General features: G+C 37.5%; 1 non-coding gene across 1 annotated transcript; it reads left to right on the top strand.

The window, feature by feature from the left end:
• The first annotated feature begins 1,520 nt into the window (after nt 1–1,520).
• LOC141625700 (small nucleolar RNA R71) lies at nt 1,521–1,627 on the top strand. Its single transcript, XR_012535466.1, has one exon. It is a non-coding gene; the product is annotated as a small nucleolar RNA R71 (small nucleolar RNA).
• The last annotated feature ends 18,712 nt before the right edge of the window (nt 1,628–20,339 follow it).

Genomic DNA, 20,339 nt, shown 5'->3' on the forward strand with positions numbered 1-20,339 from the left:
AGTCCACCGGGATGAAGAATTTGCCAATTCCCATGGGAACATCTTCCCATATCCCTAACAGTGTCTTCGTTGTTCTATCGGCCATTTGGAGTGCGATGTTGGTACATTTAAGCTCTCCCATCCGTAGCCTTTTACTAACCGAATACGGCATAACACTCACGCTTGCTCCTAGATCACACAAAGTCTTGTTGATCGTGGTGTCGCCAATGCTACACGGTATTGAGAAGCTTCCCGGATCTTTAAGTTTCGGAGGTGTACTCCCTTGAAGGATTGCACTACTCACCTTAGTGAAGGCGATAGTTTCAAGCTTCCGGATTGACTTCTTTTTCGTAAGGATGTCCTTCATGTACTTTGCATAGGCCGGCACGTGATTGATTAATTCCGTGAAAGGAATCGAGACTTCTAAATTCTTCACAATTTCCATGAATTTTCCAAGTTGGTCATCAAACTTAGGCTTAGCTTGACGACTCGGGAATGGAAGTCTAATCACAATGGGCTCCTTCTCCTTGGCCTTTTCTTCACTTTTCTTTGAAACTTATTGATTTGTTGGTTCTCCTTCCTTAGAGTTTTGCACAACTTCTTCTTTGTCACTAGCTTCCACAATTTCATCCTCAACTTGCTTCTTTGGCCCTTCATATCTCGTACCACTCCTCAAGTGAATGGCACTAACCGTTTCAGGTCTTGGGGGATTAATTTGAAGTGGTGATTGCCCCTTTTGTCTTTGAGAGTTTGAAGATGCTAGTTGGGTCAATTGAGTTTCCAACATTTTTGTGTGGGCTAGGATGTTGTTGATGGTGATGTCTTTTGCTTGGCTATCTTTTTGCATTTGAGTGAAAAATTCTTGTTGATTCTTTTGCATTTGGAGGACCGCTTTTTGGACATCAAAACCTTGGTCATTTTGTTTATTGTATGGAGTTTGATTTTGGTAAACTTGGTTTTGGTTGAAAAAGGGTCTTTGATTTTGGTTTCTCATGGGAGGTGGGGTGTATGTTGGTTGAGGGTTTTGGATATTTTGGCTTTTGTATGAGAGATTTGGGTGGAATTTGGTGTTTTCATTGTAATAGTTGGAATAAGGGGTAACACTTTTGTATGCTTGAAAAGCATTCACTTGTTCATTTGTTCCCCTACATTCACTTTGGTCATGGCCCAAAGTTCCACAATTCTCACATATCCCACTTGGGATTGATGAAGATGCTACCATGGCATTAACATGATGCTTTGGTGATTTTGAGGCTTCTTCAAGTTTAGCCATAGCCTTCTCAAACTTCAAGTTGATGGTATCAATATGAGCACTAAGTTGAGCACCTAATTGAGTAATAGAGTCCACTTCATGCTTTCCTCCTCTAGTAGCCTTGCGAGGTCTACTATATTGTGAATTATGGACCGCCATTTCCTCAATCTTCTTCCAAGTTTGATTGTCGTCAACTTCGGTGAACATACCATTTGATCCCATGTTGAGAATGTTTCTTGAGTCTTCATAAAGACCATTCCAAAATTGTTGTACCAAGAACTACTCGCTAAGTCCATGATGAGGACATAAGCGACAAATTCCTTTGAATCGCTCCCAAGCTTCATACAAAGATTCTTCATCCCTTTGCTTAAAACCCGTAATTTGAGCTCTTAGCATGTTAGTCTTTTCCGGAGGGTAGAATGTTTTGTAGAAAGCTAGAGCCAACGTCTTCCAAGAGTCAATTCCAAGAGTAGCTTTATCAAGGCTTTTCAACCATTGTTTTGCGGTGCCAATTAGAGAAAAAGGGAACAAGACCCATCGAATTTGGTCTTGAGTTACACCGGTTTGTGAAATGGCATCACAATAGTCACAAAAAGTTTTCATATGGGAATGAGGGTCTTCACTAGGCATACCCCCAAATTGGCTTCTTTCGACTAATTGGATAAATGTGGATTTTCCAATGAAATTTCCGGTTAAGTGTTGTGGTGTGGGAGTACCATTGGGTAGGTTCTCCTCGGTTGGTACGGAATGTGATGAAAACTTAGGCATTGTGGGTTGATTGTGTGATTGATTTTGTGTTGGGTTCTCCTCACCTTCTCTTGCAAAAGGGTTGATGAACTCAATAGTATTTGGTTGAATATCTACAACCTCACCAATACCTCTCAAAGTATTTCTAGCAAGTCTTCTATTGGTTGTTAAAGTCCTTTCAATTCCGTGATCAATGGATACACTACTACAGATACAGGCTATAACAACGGTCAAAAACCGTTGTTATATAAAAAAGCGGACGTTGTTAAAGCGTCCGTTGTAGAAGGTTTTAACAACGGTTGGTTTACTTAACGAAACCGTTGTTAAAACTATTAACAACGGTTTTATGTATAAAAACCCGTTGTGGAAAGTGTGACTCAATTTTGGGGGGAAAGTTATAACAACGGGTTGTAATATACAAAACAGTTGTTATAACTAAAGACAACGGGTTGTTTCGCAATAACCGTTGTTGTTTGTTCTTAAAAAATAAAAAAAAATTAAATTAAATATTACTAGATGCATGCATAATTACTACTGTTAGAATTCCGATGCATGCATTATTACCGACATCACTGTACATATGAACGGATAATATGGAATGAGAAGGGTTAGTAATAGGATTTGAAGCAGCATTATTGAGAGATATGATGATGATTATTATGGCACAACTTCCTAACATATATATTAATTAAAAAGCAATTAACTCAACCCACACATTGCTTAGTATAAATACATTGCATATCTCAACTAACATTTCCATTATCTCATATATTCATCTCCAAACTCTAACTGTTAAAACAAACTCTACTTAATCTTTCAAATCAAACTCAAAAACTCTAAGAAAATGAATGATTTCATCCTAAAGACTCTTACCATGATCGAGAACAACAACAACTTCATCCGCCGGTTCCTCCATATTGAGGAAAGTTTCAGGAGCTACCTTGCGGAAGCTCGATCCGCATCAAGCACGCCAAAGAAAATGGCTTGACGGAGCAAAGCAGCAGATTGCGGCTATATGACGATATAGCAAGCTGAACGGAACCTCCAAATAGCCAAGGAGGAGAGGACGGATACGATAGAGCACAATAAGATCCTCCATGAAAATATAAGAATTGCATTTTTACATATGTAATTTTTTTTTTAATTTATGTATTTATAAATATATATATATATATTAATTATGTTTATCTTACTTCTTCATCTTGCTTCTTCATTGTTTTAGTAACTAATTATGCGAACAATACTTAAACAAATAACATAATGGTCGATAAAAACACATACATGCAAAAGAAATAAATAGAAAAAGAAAAGAATGACGATGAAACTAATAAAGATGACGGCGAGATTTACCTGATAAATACAGAACGTAATAGACGATGAAATCACCGTGACGGCGAGAAGATAAAGCGACGATGAGAAAGAGAGAAATAGAGAAAGAGAGAAAGAGAGTGTGTATGTGTTTTGTGTTTGTTTGTCTGCTTTGTGTTTGTGTTTGTTTATTAAGGGTTGTGTTTTGTGGTCGCAGAGAAGACTTCTGTTTGTGTGGTTTATAGTATGGAAGGTATTGACAACGGTTATTAAACAACAACCGTTGTGAAATATGTTTTAACAACGGTTGTAAAAAACACCCGTTGTTAAATAAGTTTTAACAACGGGTTTCAAAAATAACCGTTGTGATTACTTTTCACTAACTTTGCGCCAATTTTGCGCCAAATTATTAACAACGGTTGTGCATGTGTGACCCGTTGTTAAAACTAATAACAACGGTTTTTATAACCATACACGTTGTAATTGATTTTAGTAAAATTCGCGCCATACATTCTACAACGTCTATTGTGATTTTCGTGAATAATCGTTGTTAAAGGGGCGTTGTAGTTGCCTGGATTTGTAGTAGTGATAACAAGCTACCTTGTGATTTTCTAGACATGCAAAATATCAAACAACTCGAACACAATTAGAACAAACCTTGAGGAGTTTTACTTCCCAAAGGCAAAGAAAGACACAACTAATAACAATCTAAGAAAATCAAATCAAGTTAACACCGTCCCCGGCAACGGCACCATTTTTGGTCGGACTCACTTGGAGCTTAGATTTCGGTTACTTGTCGTAGGAGCACCTAGACCAAAACAATATTTATAACTTCACAAACAACTCTACTATTAGTAAAGAGGCGAGTAAAGGTCGGATCCCAAGGGATGGGTATTGATGTAGGATTTTCGATTTCAAGTAGCGGTGTCTAGGGGTGTCACAATTTGGGTTGAGATAAGAAGATCATTAAACTAAATAACAATCAAAGTAAACAAGCAAGATAACTAAAATGAGATGTAAACAATTGATTAAAAGCACTAGGGTGTCATGGAGTCATAGGGGATTCATGGAAATTGATCATACAAACATATTCTCAAATTATAAGCAAGCAATTATTGTTGTGATAGGATCGAGTTGGTTTATATCTTACAATCCTAGGAAGGTTTGGGTCCCGGAGCTGAATCGATTAGATTGTACAACACTTACAAGTCAACTTAATCCTCCCTACTCAACTATATGCATGGTCTAATGAGACTCGAGTTGGTTTATGTCTTACAAGTCTCATGGAAAAGGTAAGTGATAGGTAAAAAATGTAAGGATTCATAGGCTCACATTTCATCAAACATAACATGTGTATAAGTTGAGATCACAACATTCAAGCAAATAAATTATGAAAACATATTAAATTAAGTATGAATCATCCCCCATGTTGGTTTTCCCTAATTACCCATTAACCCTAGTTAAGGAATCTACTCACTCATTATCAAGTTTAACATGTTAACAAGGTTCTCAATCATATTAACAAAGCAAAACATGATGAATAAATGAAGATGATTAACAATAATTAAAAAGGGATTAAGAGAGTTATACCTAATGATGATTCCAAAATAATACTGCAAAGAATAAAAGAAGTACTTTGTGACACCCCGCGAAAACGCGGATATTATAACTTATAAAATTCAAGCGGAATTTTGGGAATTTTTGAAACTTTTAAAATTTAAAGCGCGGGTTCACCAAAATCTAAAACATATATAAAGAGTGCGGAAATAAAGATTTTAAATTATACAAACGTGATAGTCAAGGTGAGGGAAAATATATCCCTCGAATGACAATACAATAAAAGGTGAGTCTAAACAATCCTAATAAACCGACTACAAGGCCAAAGTGCTCGCTAGCTCACACATGTCTTCACCCCATAAATGCACCAACTAGTACCTGTCATTCATGTAAACATGAAGGCCACAATCAGTGGGGAGTAACTCAAGGTTCTCCCAGCCACAAATTGTCGAAATGAACATAACAAAGAACTAAAACAGGTAAATCATGTAAGATACTTACAAAAGATGTGAATATCAAGTTTATATGTAAACAAGGCAATCAGATGAGATGGAATAAGATAGATCAACATTAGCATGATCACGGTTAAACTGTTCACGTGAGACAATTAAATAATATGAAAGACAAGAATACGGTAATCTATACCAAAGCACGTATTTCAAGGAAATACAACATAGATGTGAGGTTAGAATCCGAATCATGTGAAACAGTTAAGTAAGGGGTCAACCAATGCAAATTACAAGAACAGAAATTGTAGCCATTATTTGGAAAACCACTTAGCAAACATTGTACGGGACGTGGCTACTAATGTCACATTCATACTTATGGCTTGCATCTCACCATAAGAACGGATGGGATCATCAATCCCGGCGATCATATCGCAACTAGAGGGCTTATAGCTCACCCCTAGTGTCTGATAGGACCAAGACAAACAACACAAGGCATAACGCTTACCTTGAAATACAAATACCAATATCTATAACCAAGCAAGACCTTTACTACTCATATATCAATATATAATTCCCCTGGTAGGATGACAATGGTAATCCCAATACTCACTCCTAGTCTAAATCTGGCCAGACTCTCGGGACAGTACAATTCCCGATTCGACATGCGGCAGAACAGTCCGCATCCAAGACTCGAAGATAGATCGGAAATCGAGAACCCACAATCAGCAGGACAGTCCGAAAGAGGCGGAAAATATGAGCTAAACCCACAATCGGTAGGACAGTCCGAAAGAGGCGTAAAGATAAGTCAAGCAATACGGTATAGTATAAAGGCATTATCAAACGAACACGACTCAACCAAGCGATACGAATCAACTTGGAAAGAGACTACTAATGAAATGAGCCGATGATAATCTAAATAAGACATTTCACGCCAGATTATATTCATGAATGTAAACAAGTAATCCATTTCTCCACTACTTGTCACTTGAATAAAAATGCAAACAAACGGAAATGAACCATTTATAAAATGCAAAACAAGCATTCAATTATAAATGACTCAATTTAATTAAATAAGTAGAATAGTTCACTCATATTTGAGATACGATAAACAAATGAGAATGAACGGATCAAAATTCATATTATAGGTAAGTGAGACATTTCATCAAATTTTGACTTGAATATATAATAAATTCCACATTTATGATTAATGTGAGAAAAATATATAAACGGACGATATTTAACTAAATACGTAATATAATATACGAGATACGATTTAAATAACCGCAAACAAAGCATACATAAGCCACCCCAACTCCTAGACTGGCCCAACAACTGAAAATACGAACAAGCCCAATTGACAAACCATAATCCAGCGGCCCAATGGTTTCCCATGTAACAGCCCAGTCATCCGACATATAAAACAAAGGGGAAGGAAGAGGAGGAAAACAAGGGGTATGAGTGTATACCCTGCCCCGGGACTAACCCAAACAGCCAGCTTCTACAACCGCCTAAACAAGACAGTCCAGTGTAGCCTAAAATCAGACCGTGGACAGCCCTTATTTCAGCCCCACGACAATGTCAAACTACCACCGTTTCCTGCTCAAAACAGAACCAAAAAGGCAGGATACCAGACTCGACAACACAGACCACACCGAGACACTTTGACACGAGATTTTCAAGTGGAAAAAGACTGAGCTTTCCCAACAAATAGAGTACTAGCAAGATGATTTTGACCTGAAAGAGCAACACAAAGACAATCCTAAATGTGGTATACATCCGTCCTCAAGGTAGTCACATTTCCGTCTTAAAACTGTACCGAAGGTCTGCATAAAATCGTCCCATGAACAGTCCAAAACAGCCGTATAAGACCTCCACATCCAAGCTTATTGAACTTATGACAAAAGTTGTACATTTGCTATTTCTTACTCAATCCTATTCAAAATCTCAGGACCACTATTGCATTCATTCCGTTGTAATGAACCATAATTAAGCACTACTAATATAGGCTAACGACCATTAACTTTGTCCCCACAACACTCTAAAATACCATGAAAACAGTCCACTCTGAGACGATGTTTTGGTCCGACACCCTGCCCTTCACACCCGAGAAATACATGAAGATTCAAACCAAGAAGTGACTTTAAACAAGCATGTAAAGGACGAGTAAAACCAGACATTCGACCATACATGTGAGAAAAGCGTAAAGAACTAAACTTTATGAAGAAAAGAGTATAAAACCGAATACAAGGGACGAAATATCGACTCATTGTCGAGTAACCTATCACCGTTACCTTAAACTCTTCGAATTTCCATGTAAAAACGTCAAAAATGGGAGTCTCTCACCAGTCTTCAGCTAAAAGGAGGAAAAACGAGTCAATTAAGACAAGAAATCGAGTTGTCATTTAAGATGGTATTTTCAAAACCTCAACAAAATAGAAACTTTCTTACCTTAAAAGAACGAGGAAGGAAGGAGGAAGCTAAAGGTACAAAAATAATGGAGTTTGTTTGAGAAACGAAGTCGAATCTGGGTTTTTATGTCGCGAAAATGGAGTTATTGGTCTGGGTTTGTTGTTGTTGCAGGGGATTGATTGTCGCTGTTGTTAGAATTAAAAGAAAGGGAGTGAGCAAAGGGGGGTGGGGACGGTAGGGTGAGAGTGAGAGATATAATAATAATAATAATAATAATAATAATAATAATAATAATAATAATAATAATAATAATAATAATAATAATAATAATAATAATAATAATAATAATAATAATAATAATAATAATAATAATAATAATAATAATAATAATAATAATAATAATAATAATAATAATAATAATAATAATAATAATAATAATAATAATAATAATAATAATAATAATAATAATAATAATAATAATAATAATAATAATAATAATAATAATAATAATAATAATAATAATAATAATAATAATAATAATAATAATAATTATAATAATTATAATAATTATAATAATTATAATATTAATATTAATAATATTAATAATAAGAATATAAGAATTATTTAAAAGGGTAGAGTGTAAGAGGGTAGGTGAGTGTATTGTCGATATAGGATAGGTCGAGAAAAGATTAGTCTCACTAGTGAAAATGTGACGGTCTATAGCTAGACGGAAATTATTATTATTATTGTCACTATTATTATTGTCCGACCAAAAATACGTATACATTTATTCTTATATAAATTATGCCTCAAAATATAATTTAATAATACGTATTTTTATATAAATGAGCTTTTATATATCACTTTTATAAAAATCGTGTTTGACATAAAATTAATTAAATTGAATAATTCAAAAATATAAAATAAAGCAATCAAACGGTTTAATAAGTTTTAAATGTCAGAATGGGAAATTCGCGGGTGTTACAATCACCCCATCTTTTAAAAAGTTTCGTCCTCGAAACTTGAAAGTAGAAATGAAAGGTTATATAAAATAAAACTGGAATTTTGGAGTCGGTAACCAAAACATTTAAAAGGTTACAAATAGTAAGATATAAAAATTCTTTCAGAAGTTTCAAATAAAAATTTTCAACAGAACCAGATTCTCATCAAAGGAATGAAAGTGTTCTCGTTACGTATTCAAGAACATCACATTCCAAATCAAAGATAAGGTCAAAAGGCAAATCATTTGTATAAATCGAAAATCAAAATACTTTCAAAAACATTAATGAAGAGTTTTCAAAAGTACAAGTCTCATTCATGGAACGAAATTGCTCTTGTCGCGCACACAAGAACGCTAACTTTCCAAGTCAAAGACAAATATAAAACAAAAATCATTCGCCGACAAGCGTAGAACAAGTTATTAAACGTCTCTAATAACGAGTTCTAACATCCAATCAACGTCAAAATCCAAAAGAAAAGGTAATTTATTCAAATTTTCCTTTTACAAAAGCCAATATAAAAATAAAAGTTTCACTTTTAAACTCAAAAGAGGGTCAAGTTTGTGAAAAGATAACATCAAACTTTGGCAAAGAAATCATAAACGGATAAAAGTTAACCGAAATTGAATAAAATTTAAAGAAATTTCGGGTTTGGCAATTAAAATCATGATAAATAAGTTTATATTCCAAGAACAAGTAGGGAATTAAATCAAATTCTCATTTTCAAAATTTATAATAGGTAAGGTTTTACAAAAGTAACATAAACTTTCAACACCGAATCAAAACCGGTAGCTTGAAATGTTTAGAAATTGTATGAAATGAGAAGGACGTAGATGTCATAAAAACAAAGTACGCTAAGAGGATTGAAACTTAACTAATCAAAAAGATCTACGATGAACTTTCTAGGGGTCAAAGTCAAAGTAAGGTCAACAAGGATGTCAAAGATAGGGTTTTTATAGGTCACTAGCATCAAACTTAAGGGAGGAGCAAGATGAAGCGAAGGCAGAGAGGTCTGAACGGTAACACTTATGGTCAAAGAATAAGGGAATTAGACAAGAACGAAACGCCAAGTACTCGAATCCCAAATAACATCAGCCTAAACGGTTCTGAAAACTTCCTAACAACAAAAATTATAACCGCAACACTCCCAAGAATTTCCTCAAAATGCTTATGTTACATCATCTTAAGCTATTCCATGAAACAAGGTGCTTCACTATAAGTGTCATCTCACCACTATAAATCCTCTAATGTCTACAAACAACTTCTACGAGATCAAGGTCAAAGTTTCCAACAAAACTATACTCATATCAAACCAGTGTCAACCCTACCATCATCTCTTCTAGCTACTAAAACAAGCGCTAAAACTTTCCACCAATGTAGCTTAGTCTCACTCTCATACCATACCTCAAGTAGTAATCAAGATAACTCACTTATACTAACTAATAATCCTACAAGTATTTATCGCATGGTAACGAATACATTATCAAACCCTCACATCTCAAACGACTACGAAAGCCAATCACAAACTCGTCTTACTTAGTCAACCCTACATTCTCAAGTCCACGACTCAATTTCATCCATTCTATATCAAGTACTAAGCACTAGTATCCCAAGACACGTCTCACTACACTTCCCAAGGCTTTCAAATCCCAAACATGATCAACAAGGCCAAGTTCCATAATCTTAGTAACAAATGCAACTCACACTTGACGACACAAATAATTCCACTAAACAAGCACACTCACTTTATCAAGGAACTAGGTATAAGAATCATTAAGTATGTCTCATCACACTACCTAAGTCTTTCCAACATCACAACCTCTTAAAACCAGGGTTATGGGTCAACCACAAACAATCTCCTCAAAAGTCAAACTTTCCAACCAAGGTCAACATTCCACAAAAGAAAGAGTACCATCAAAAGGCGTTAAGGGAGGATAAGCAAGGAACAAAGCACAAGTTGGGAGGGTACAAGAGTAACCTCCAAGGAAAAGAAAAAGAGAGTTTAGGAGAAGAAAGAAGCATTAAGAAGCAAAGGATAAGACAAGGTACACAACAAAAGAGAAATATCTTCGAGGAAGAAGAAGCATTCTTCAAAGGTTGAACAATCTTCAATTCTCGGCAAAAGGCACCAAGTCCTGATCTTCACGTAGGTGAGCTCACGGTCAATGATCCAAGGGCATAAAAATTATTGACATTCAACAAACATGTTAGAACCTAACAAAGAGCAAACACAATACAGACTACCACCTTAGGTCCTTAAGTCTACCCATCTCACATTCATTATTCAAGGTTAAGTTCAAACTAAGTTTAGGGTACACGTGTGTGCGTCGGGAGCAACATAGGCTCTGATACCAACTGTGACACCCCGCGAAAACGCGGATATTATAACTTATAAAATTCAAGCGGAAATTTGGGAATTTTTGAAACTTTTAAAATTTAAAGTGCGGAAATAAAGATTTTAAATTATACAAACGTGATAGTCAAGGTGAGGGAAAATATATCCCTCGAATGACAATACAATAAAAGGTGAGTCTAAACAATCCTAATAAACCGACTACAAGGCCAAAGTGCTCGCTAGCTCACACATGTCTTCACCCCATAAATGGACCAACTAGTACCTGTCATTCATGTAAACATGAACGCCACAGTCAGTGGGGAGTAACTCAAGGTTCTCCCAGCCACAAATTGTCGAAATGAACATAACAAAGAACTAAAACAGGTAAATCATGTAAGATACTTACAAAAGATGTGAATATCAAGTTTATATGTAAACAAGGCAATCAGATGAGATGGAATAAGATAGATCAACATTAGCATGATCACGGTTAAACTGTTCACGTGAGACAATTAAATAATATGAAAGACAAGAATACGATAATCTATACCAAAGCACGCATTTCAAGGAAATACATCATAGATGTGAGGTTAGAATCCGAATCATGTGAAACAATTAAGTAAGGGGTCAACCAATGCAAATTACAAGAACAGAAATTGTAGCCATTATTTGGAAAACCACTTAGCAAACAGTGTACGGGACGTGGCTACTAATGTCACATTCATACTTATGGCTTGCATCTCACCATAAGAACGGATGGGATCATCAATCCCGGCGATCATATCGTAACTAGAGGGCTTATAGTTCACCCCTAGTGTCCGATAGGACCAAGACAAACAACACAAAGCATAACTCTTGCCTTGAAAGACAAATACCAATATCTATAACCAAGCAAGACCTTTACTACTCATATATCAATATATAATTCCCCTGGTAGGACGACAATGGTATTCCCAAGACTCAATCCTAGTCTAAATCTAGCCAGACTCTCAGGACAGTACAGTTCCCGATTCGACATGCGGCAGAATAGTCCGCATCCAAGACTCGAAGATAGATCGGAAATCGAGAACCCACAATCGGCAGGACAGTCCGAAAGAGGCGGAAAATATGAGCTAAACCCACAATCGGCAGGACAGTCCGAAAGAGGCGTAAAGATAAGTCAAGCAATACGGTATAGTATAAAGGCATTATCAAACGAACACGACTCAACCAAGCGATACGAATCAACTTGGAAAGAGACTACTAATGAAATGAGCCGATGATAATCTAAATAAGACATTTCACACCAGATTATATTCATGAATGTAAACAAGTAATCCATTTATCCACTACTTGTCACTTGAATAAAAATGCAAACAAACGGAAATGAACCATTTATAAAAAGCAAAACAAGCGTTCAATTATAAATGACTCAATTTAATTAAATAAGTAGAATAGTTCACTCATATTTGAGATACGATAAACAAATGAGAATGAACGGATCAAAATTCATATTATAGGTAAGTGAGACATTTCATCAAATTTTGACTTGAATATATAATAAATTCCACATTTATGATTAATGTGAGAAAAATATATAAACGGACGATATTTAACTAAATACGTAATATAATATACGAGATACGATTTAAATAACCGCAAACAAAGCATACATAAGACCACCCCAACTCCTAGACTGGCCCAAAACTGAAAATACGAACAAGCCCAATTGACAAACCATAATCCAGCGGCCCAATGGTTTTCCATGTAACAGCCCAGTCATCCGACAAATAACATAATGGGGAAGGAAGAGGAGGAAAACAGGGGGTATGAATGTATACCCTGCTTCGGGACTAACCCAAACTGCCAGCTCCTACAACCGCCTAAACAAGACAGTCCAGTGTAGCCTAAAATCAGACCGTGGACAGCCCTTATTGCAGCCCCACGACAGTGTCAAACTACCACCATTTCCTGCTCAAAACAGAACCAAAAAGGCAGGATACCAGACTCGACAACACAGACCACACCGAGACACTTTAACACGAGATTTTCAAGTGGAAAAAGACTGAGCTTTCCCAACAAATAGAGTACTAGCAAGATGATTTTGACCTGAAAGAGCAACACAAAGACAATCCTAAATGTGGTATACATCCGTCCTCAAGGTAGTCACATTTCCGTCTTAAAACTGTACCGAAGGTCTGCATAAAGTCGTCCCAAGAACAGTCCAAAACAGCCGTATAAGACCTCCACATCCAAGCTTATTGAACTTATGACAAAAGTTGTACATTTTCTATTTCTTACTCAATCCCATTCAAAATCTCAGGACCACTATTGCATTCATTCCGTTGTAATGAACCATAATTAAGCACTACTAATACAGGCTAACGACCATTAACTTTGTCCCAACAACACTCTAAAATACCATGAGAACAGTCCACGCTGAGACGATGTTTTGGTCCGAAACCCTGCCCTTCACACCCGAGAAATACATGAAGATTCAAACCAAGAAGTGACTTTAAACAAGCATGTAAAGGACGAGTAAAACCAGACATTCGACCATACATGTGAGAAAAGCGTAAAGAACTAAACTTTATGAAGAAAAGAGTATAAAACCGAATACAAGGGACGAAATATCGACTCATTATCGAGTAACCTATCACCGTTACCTTAAACTCTTCGAATTTCCATGTAAAAACGTCAAAAATGGGAGTCTCTCATCAGTCTTCAGCTAAAAGGAGGAAAAACGAGTCGATTAAGACAAGAAATCGAGTTGTCATTTAAGATGGTATTTTCGAAACCTCAACAAAATAGAAGCTTTCTTACCTTAAAAGAACGAGAAAGGAAGGAGGAAGCTAAAGGTACAAAAATAATGGAGTTTGGTTGAGAAACGAAGTCGGAATCTGGGTTTTTATGTCGCGAAAATGGAGTTGTTGGTCTGGGTTTGTTGTTGTTGCAGTGGATTGATTGTCGCTGCTGTTAGAATTAAAAGAAAGGGAGTGAGCAAGGGGGGTGGGGACGGTAGGGTGAGAGTGAGAGATATAATAATAATAATAATAATAATAATAATAATAATAATAATAATAATAATAATAATAATAATAATAATAATAATAATAATAATAATAATAATAATAATAATAATAATAATAATAATAATAATAATAATAATAATAATAATAATAATAATTATTATTATTATTATTATTATTATTATTATTATTATTATTATTATTATTATTATAATTATAATTATAATTATAATAATTATAATTATAATTATAATTATAATTATAATTATAATACTAATAATATTAATAATAAGAATATAAGAATTATTTAAAAGGGTAGAGTGTAAGAGGGTAGGTGAGTGTATTGTCGATATAGGATAGGTCGAGAAAAGATTAGTCTTACAAGTGAAAATGTGACGGTCTATAGGTAGACGGAAATTATTATTATTATTTTCACTATTATTATTGTCCGACCAAAAATACGTATACATTTATTCTTATATAAATTATGCTTCAAAATATAATTTAATAATACGTATTTTTATATAAATGAGCTTTTATATATCACTTTTATAAAAATCGTGTTTGACATAAAATTAATTAAATTGAATAATTCAAAAATATAAAATAAAGCAATCAAACGGTTTAATAAGTTTTAAATGTCAGAATGGGAAATTCGCGGGTGTTACATACTTGATGATTGATGGAAGGTTGTCAATCTCCCAATAAACCCAAATAATCTTCAATTACCCAAAATAAAAGATGAACAAAAGAGAAATTAAGGAAATGACATTTGTATTAATGTTTTATTAGAAGTTGATTACAAGATTAAGAAGAGATTAGAATGATATAAACTACACTAAATATTGATAAGAAGAACATGATAACCTAATTAGACTAATGGGGTATTTATAGTGGGGATTAGGTGCACAAATTAGGGTTACTAACGGCTTAAATGACGATTAAGTCCTTGAGGAATCACTCCTCTCAGAAAAAGATGCGAGTCAACTTTTTGCTAGTCTTCCAAAAATATGCAAATTTTCAATGGAGGGAAGAAGAGGACGTGTTGTCCTGTAACACAATCCGGGCGTCCAAGGGTCGGGACGAGCGGTTCTCAGATGGCTGGACGAGCGGCCTTCAAGCTTGGACGCTCGGATTCTTTCAGTTTTGGACGGGCGTCTGGGAAGCTTGGACGACCATCCCGGGAAGCCTTTGGACGGGCGTCCCGAGTTGTTGGACGAGCGGATTCTTTGTCAGCTTCCATTTCTTCTTTTCTTCTTCTCTTCTCCCAACAATCCTCCGGGATTTTGTCGGGGATGCAAGGATCTTCTTCATCATTGCCCATCTACTACAATATTCATAAAGGCCTTCTAGTCTTGTCTTCTCTTTGATGCTTGGTCATTAGATTCGATCAATTTAGCTCTATTTTGCCATGAAAATGCAAGGTTTGCACTCCTCTCTTACCAAGGAAACAAAACCTCAAAGAATATGCAAAACAAAGGACTAAAGATAGTAAATGACCCAAATATGTACTAAAAAGCATAGGAACAAGGCTAATTCGGAGACTAAATATGCTCAAATATTGATCACATCAGATTTGTTAACAACGCGAAGAACAATGCAACATAACTCTTTTTCTCTCTTCGAAAGGTTTTAGAAAGTGAAATGTGATTAAGAAGAATGACGGAACCCTTAAATATTAATCATGCGTTATTAACAAAACCCGGCTAAAACAGCCCGTAATACCAACTTACTTGATCGAGTGCCCAACATACTCGATCGAGTACCCATCAGGTAGCCTACTGTTTCGTATAAAAATATACTTACTCGACAGAGTAAGCCCCACTCGATAGAGTACCCAAAGACATAGAAAACCGTAGTATTACAGTCTTCCCTCCTTAAAAAGAACTTCGTCCCCGAAGTTCAACCCAAACACAAAACAAAACATACTATCTCAAAACACGACACAACAACGCAACTAAAACTCAAAACAAAACTCCCACCCACAACTCAACTCAACCCGACTCAAAGCAACTACTAACTATGCAAAACCAACATAAACCATACCAAAACCTTATGCGATCACCTCCTACCCCCCTAAAAGAAACATGGTTACATCCCCGTAACCACACATACCTGATCAAAAAGAGACAGGTACCGCTCCCTCATAGCCTCTTCCGCCTCCCAAGTAGCTTCCTCAACCTCATGGTTAGACCATATAACCTTAAGCAACACTGTTTCCCCATTCCTAGTTTTCCGAATCTTGCGATCAAGAATCTGTTTTGGCACCTCAAGATAAGACAAGGACTCCTCCAACTCTATGTTCTCCACCTCTAACACATGTGAGGGATCGCTCACATTCTTCCGTAACTGAGACACATGAAACACATTATGCACCTTATCCAATGCCGCAGGTAACGCTAACCGGTAAGCAACCTCACCCACACGATCCAAAATCTCATATGGTCCAATAAACTTCTAGCTCAGCTTCCCTTTCTTACCAAACCTCATAACCCCACGCATAGGCGACACTTTCAAAAGAACCTTGTCCCCAACTTGAAACTCTATGTCACGACGATGTAAGTCTGCATAACTCTTTTGTCGATCCTGGGCCGCTTTCATCTTTTGCCTGATCAGCTTAACTTGTTCTATCATCTCCTGTACCATCTTTGGTCCTAAAACCACGGCCTCCGCTCTATCATCCCAGCAAATCGGACTCTTAAACCTCCTCCCATACAAAGCCTCAAACGGTGCCATACCAATACTCGTGTGATAGCTGTTGTTATAAGAAAACTCAATCAGATCCAACCTATCGTCCCAGCTACCACTAATTTCCATCACACAAGCCCTCAACATGTCCTTTAAGGTCTTGATAGTTCGCTCTATCTATCCATTTGTCGTAGGATAAAAAGCCGTACTCATCTTTAAGGTAGTTCCCATCAAATCCTGCAACACTCGCCAAAACCGTGATATAAACCTCGCATCTCTGTCTGACACTATATCCTTAGGCACCCCCATGCAAACGAACCACATGCTTCCTATAAGCCAAAGCTAACTTTATCTTGGTCCAAGTATCTTTCATCGGGACAAAATGAGCTGACTTGGTCAGACGGTCCACTATTACCCATATCATGTTGTTACCATGCTGACTCCTCTGTAAACCCACTATGAAATCCATAGAGATAGATTCCCACTTCCACTCAGGTACCTCAAGAGACTGAATCTTACCTTGTGGTCGTCGCTGCTCTCCATTAACCCTCTGACATGTCAAATATCGAGCCACAAACTCAGTTGTTTCCTTTTTCACCCCAGGCCACCAGAAAGTCTTCTTCAAATCTTTATACAACTTGTCACCACCTGGATGTACTAAATATGGTGTGCAATGAGCCTCTGTCATGATCATCTTCCTCAACTCCTCGTCACTAGGAACACACCATCTCCCATCAAATCTCACATTGCCATCTGTATGAATAAAGAACCGAGACACTGTCCCTTTCTCTACTCCAGCTCTCCACTCCTCAATCTTAGGATCTAAAGCCGGTTTTCTGCGAATATCATCATAAGGATCTGATTCCACTCTCAAGTCACCTCTAGCATCCCCTTTCTGTATCATATGTAACCCCATCTTCCCCACCTGATCTCTCAACCTCATTAAAGACATAGATGTGCATAGAGAATGCACACTCTTCCTACTCAGTGCATCTACAACCACATTTACCTTCTTTTCATGGTATATAATATCCATGTCATAGTCACTAATCAGCTCCATCAACCTCCTCTGTCTCATGTTCAGCTCCTTTTGAGTGAAGATGTACTTGAGACTCTTATGATCTGAAAACACCTTAAAGGTTGCCCCATAAAGATAGTGCCTCCAAATCTTGAGAGCAAACACAACTGCACCCAACTCTAGATCAAGTGTCGGATAGTTCTCCTCATAAGGTTTCAATTGCCTAGAAACATAGGCAATTACGTTCCCATTCTGCATCAACACACATCCCAATGCTTTCTTTGAAGCATCTCTATATATACCTCAAAGTTCTCACACCCTTCAGGTAAAGCTAAGACTGGAGCTGTGGTCAAACGCTCCTTTAATGTTTGGAACGCCGTCTCACAACTTTCGTCCCAACGAAACCTGTTCTCTTTCCTCATCAACGCTGTCATAGGTCTGGCTATCTTACAAAAATCTTTCACAAACCTATGATAGTACCCCGCCAAACCCAAGAAACTCCTGACTGCCACATTCTTCGATGCCTCCCACTTAGACAGTGCCTCTATCTTTGTCGGATCCACAGCTACCCCATCCTTGGAAATCACATGCCCCAGAAAGACAACCTCCTTGAGCCAGAACTCACACTTAGACAACTTTGCATATAGCTTATTGTCACGCAAAGTCTGCAACACTAACCTCAAGTGCTCCTCCTTAGACTTGGAATAGACTAAGATATCATCTATGAACACCACCACAAACCGATCCAAAAACTGACTAAAGACCCGGTTCATCAAATCCATAAACACTGTCGGTGCGTTAGACAACCCAAACGGCATTACCACATACTCATAGTGACCATACCTCGACAGAAAATCTGTCTTTGGTATATCCTCATCCCGAATCCTCACCTGGTGGTAACCTGATCTCAAATCAATCTTTGAAAAGACACCTGCCCCACTCAACTGGTCAAATAAATCATCTATCCTTAGTAAAGGATACTTGTTCTTCACTGTAACCTTGTTCAACTCCCTGTAGTCGATGCACAACCTCAAACTCTCATCCTTCTTTTTCACAAACAAAACTGGTGCTCCCCATGGTGATACACTAGATCAAATGTACCCCTTACCAATTAAATCATCCAGCTGCTTCTTTAGCTTCTCCAACTCCTTAAGACCCATGCGGTACGGGGCCTTAGAGATTGGACCCGTCCCTGGCTTCAACTCCACACTGAAATCTATATCCCTCTTCGGTGGCAAACCTGGTATCTTCTCCGGAAATACATCTGGAAACTCTCCTACCACTCGTATCTGATCATCTGTCGAACTTACCATATTATGGTCTCTCACATGGCATAGAATCAAAGGACACCCCTTCCTCAGGCAAGGCTTCAATGTCACCGCTCCAATCACTTTGACTTTGGGTTTAAGACACACTAACTCCCTTAGGACCCCTCAAAGAGACTATCTTTTGGTGACAATCTATCCTAGCTTTATACTTACCCAACCAATCCATACCAACTATCATCTCAAAACCATCCATGGGAAACTCTAACAAATCTACTGGAAGGTCAACCTTCCCAACTATCATAGATACACTCTTATATAACCTCCCACAACATACATACTCACCCGACAGTATAAAAACTTCCATCTTTTACAGACTCAAACTCTCTCAAACCCAAAAGCTTAGCATGACTCGATGATACAAACGAATGTGATGCCCCCAAATCAAACAAAACAAAGGTAAAGAGTCCACTAACAAGAAAAGTACCCGTGATTACGTGAGCATCATCCTCAGCTGCCTTCTTATCCATCATGAAAAGCTTACCACTGGTCTACTGCCCACCTCCCTAGACAATACAAGCAGAAGTAGAGGGCTTAGCAGCCGACCCCTGGTTGTTGTTCGTCGACGGTCTCTGATATGAATCGCCGCCATTGCGGTTAGCCCCGCTGTTGTTGTTACTCTGACCACCCTGATTGTTCCATGACCCAGTCGGCATGTTACTAGCATGACTCTGAGACAGAACCTGAAAGAAACTCCCCTGTGATGATCTCTGGAAACCCCTGCCCACAGCACTGGTGCACTCATGTCTCTTGTGGCCCATACTGCCACAGTTAAAGCAAGATATCCCCCAGCTGCTACTACCACCACCTCGGCCACGCGCAAAAGAAGCTCCACCACTAAAGCCCGATCCCGACGAATAAGCCCATGCCTGGTTATGGCCACCCCTCTTGTAACTGGACTGACCACCACCCTCACTCTCAGCCTTTCTCTTCTCGAAACCTCTCTCCCTATTCTCCTTAGCCATCTCCACCAATCTCTCAGCTCTTCCCGCTCTCTCATACACCTCCTTAACATCTGTAAGGACCCCAACCGATAAGTTTTCCATAATCTTATATGTCAGACCCTTCTCAAACCTCAATGCTAAGTTCTCCTGACTCAGCCCCATATCCTCTGCGTACCTAGACTTCTCATTAAACTTGTGATAGTACTCAGCCACTGTCATATCCGGAGCCATTTTGAAATCATCAAACTCCTCTCTCAACTTACTAGGGACATGTTCCAGCACAAACACTCGACGCATCTCTCTCTTGAACTCATCCCAAGGT

The sequence above is a fragment of the Silene latifolia genome, chromosome X (genome assembly GCF_048544455.1).
Source record: "Silene latifolia isolate original U9 population chromosome X, ASM4854445v1, whole genome shotgun sequence".
NCBI classification, from domain to species: domain Eukaryota; kingdom Viridiplantae; phylum Streptophyta; class Magnoliopsida; order Caryophyllales; family Caryophyllaceae; genus Silene; species Silene latifolia.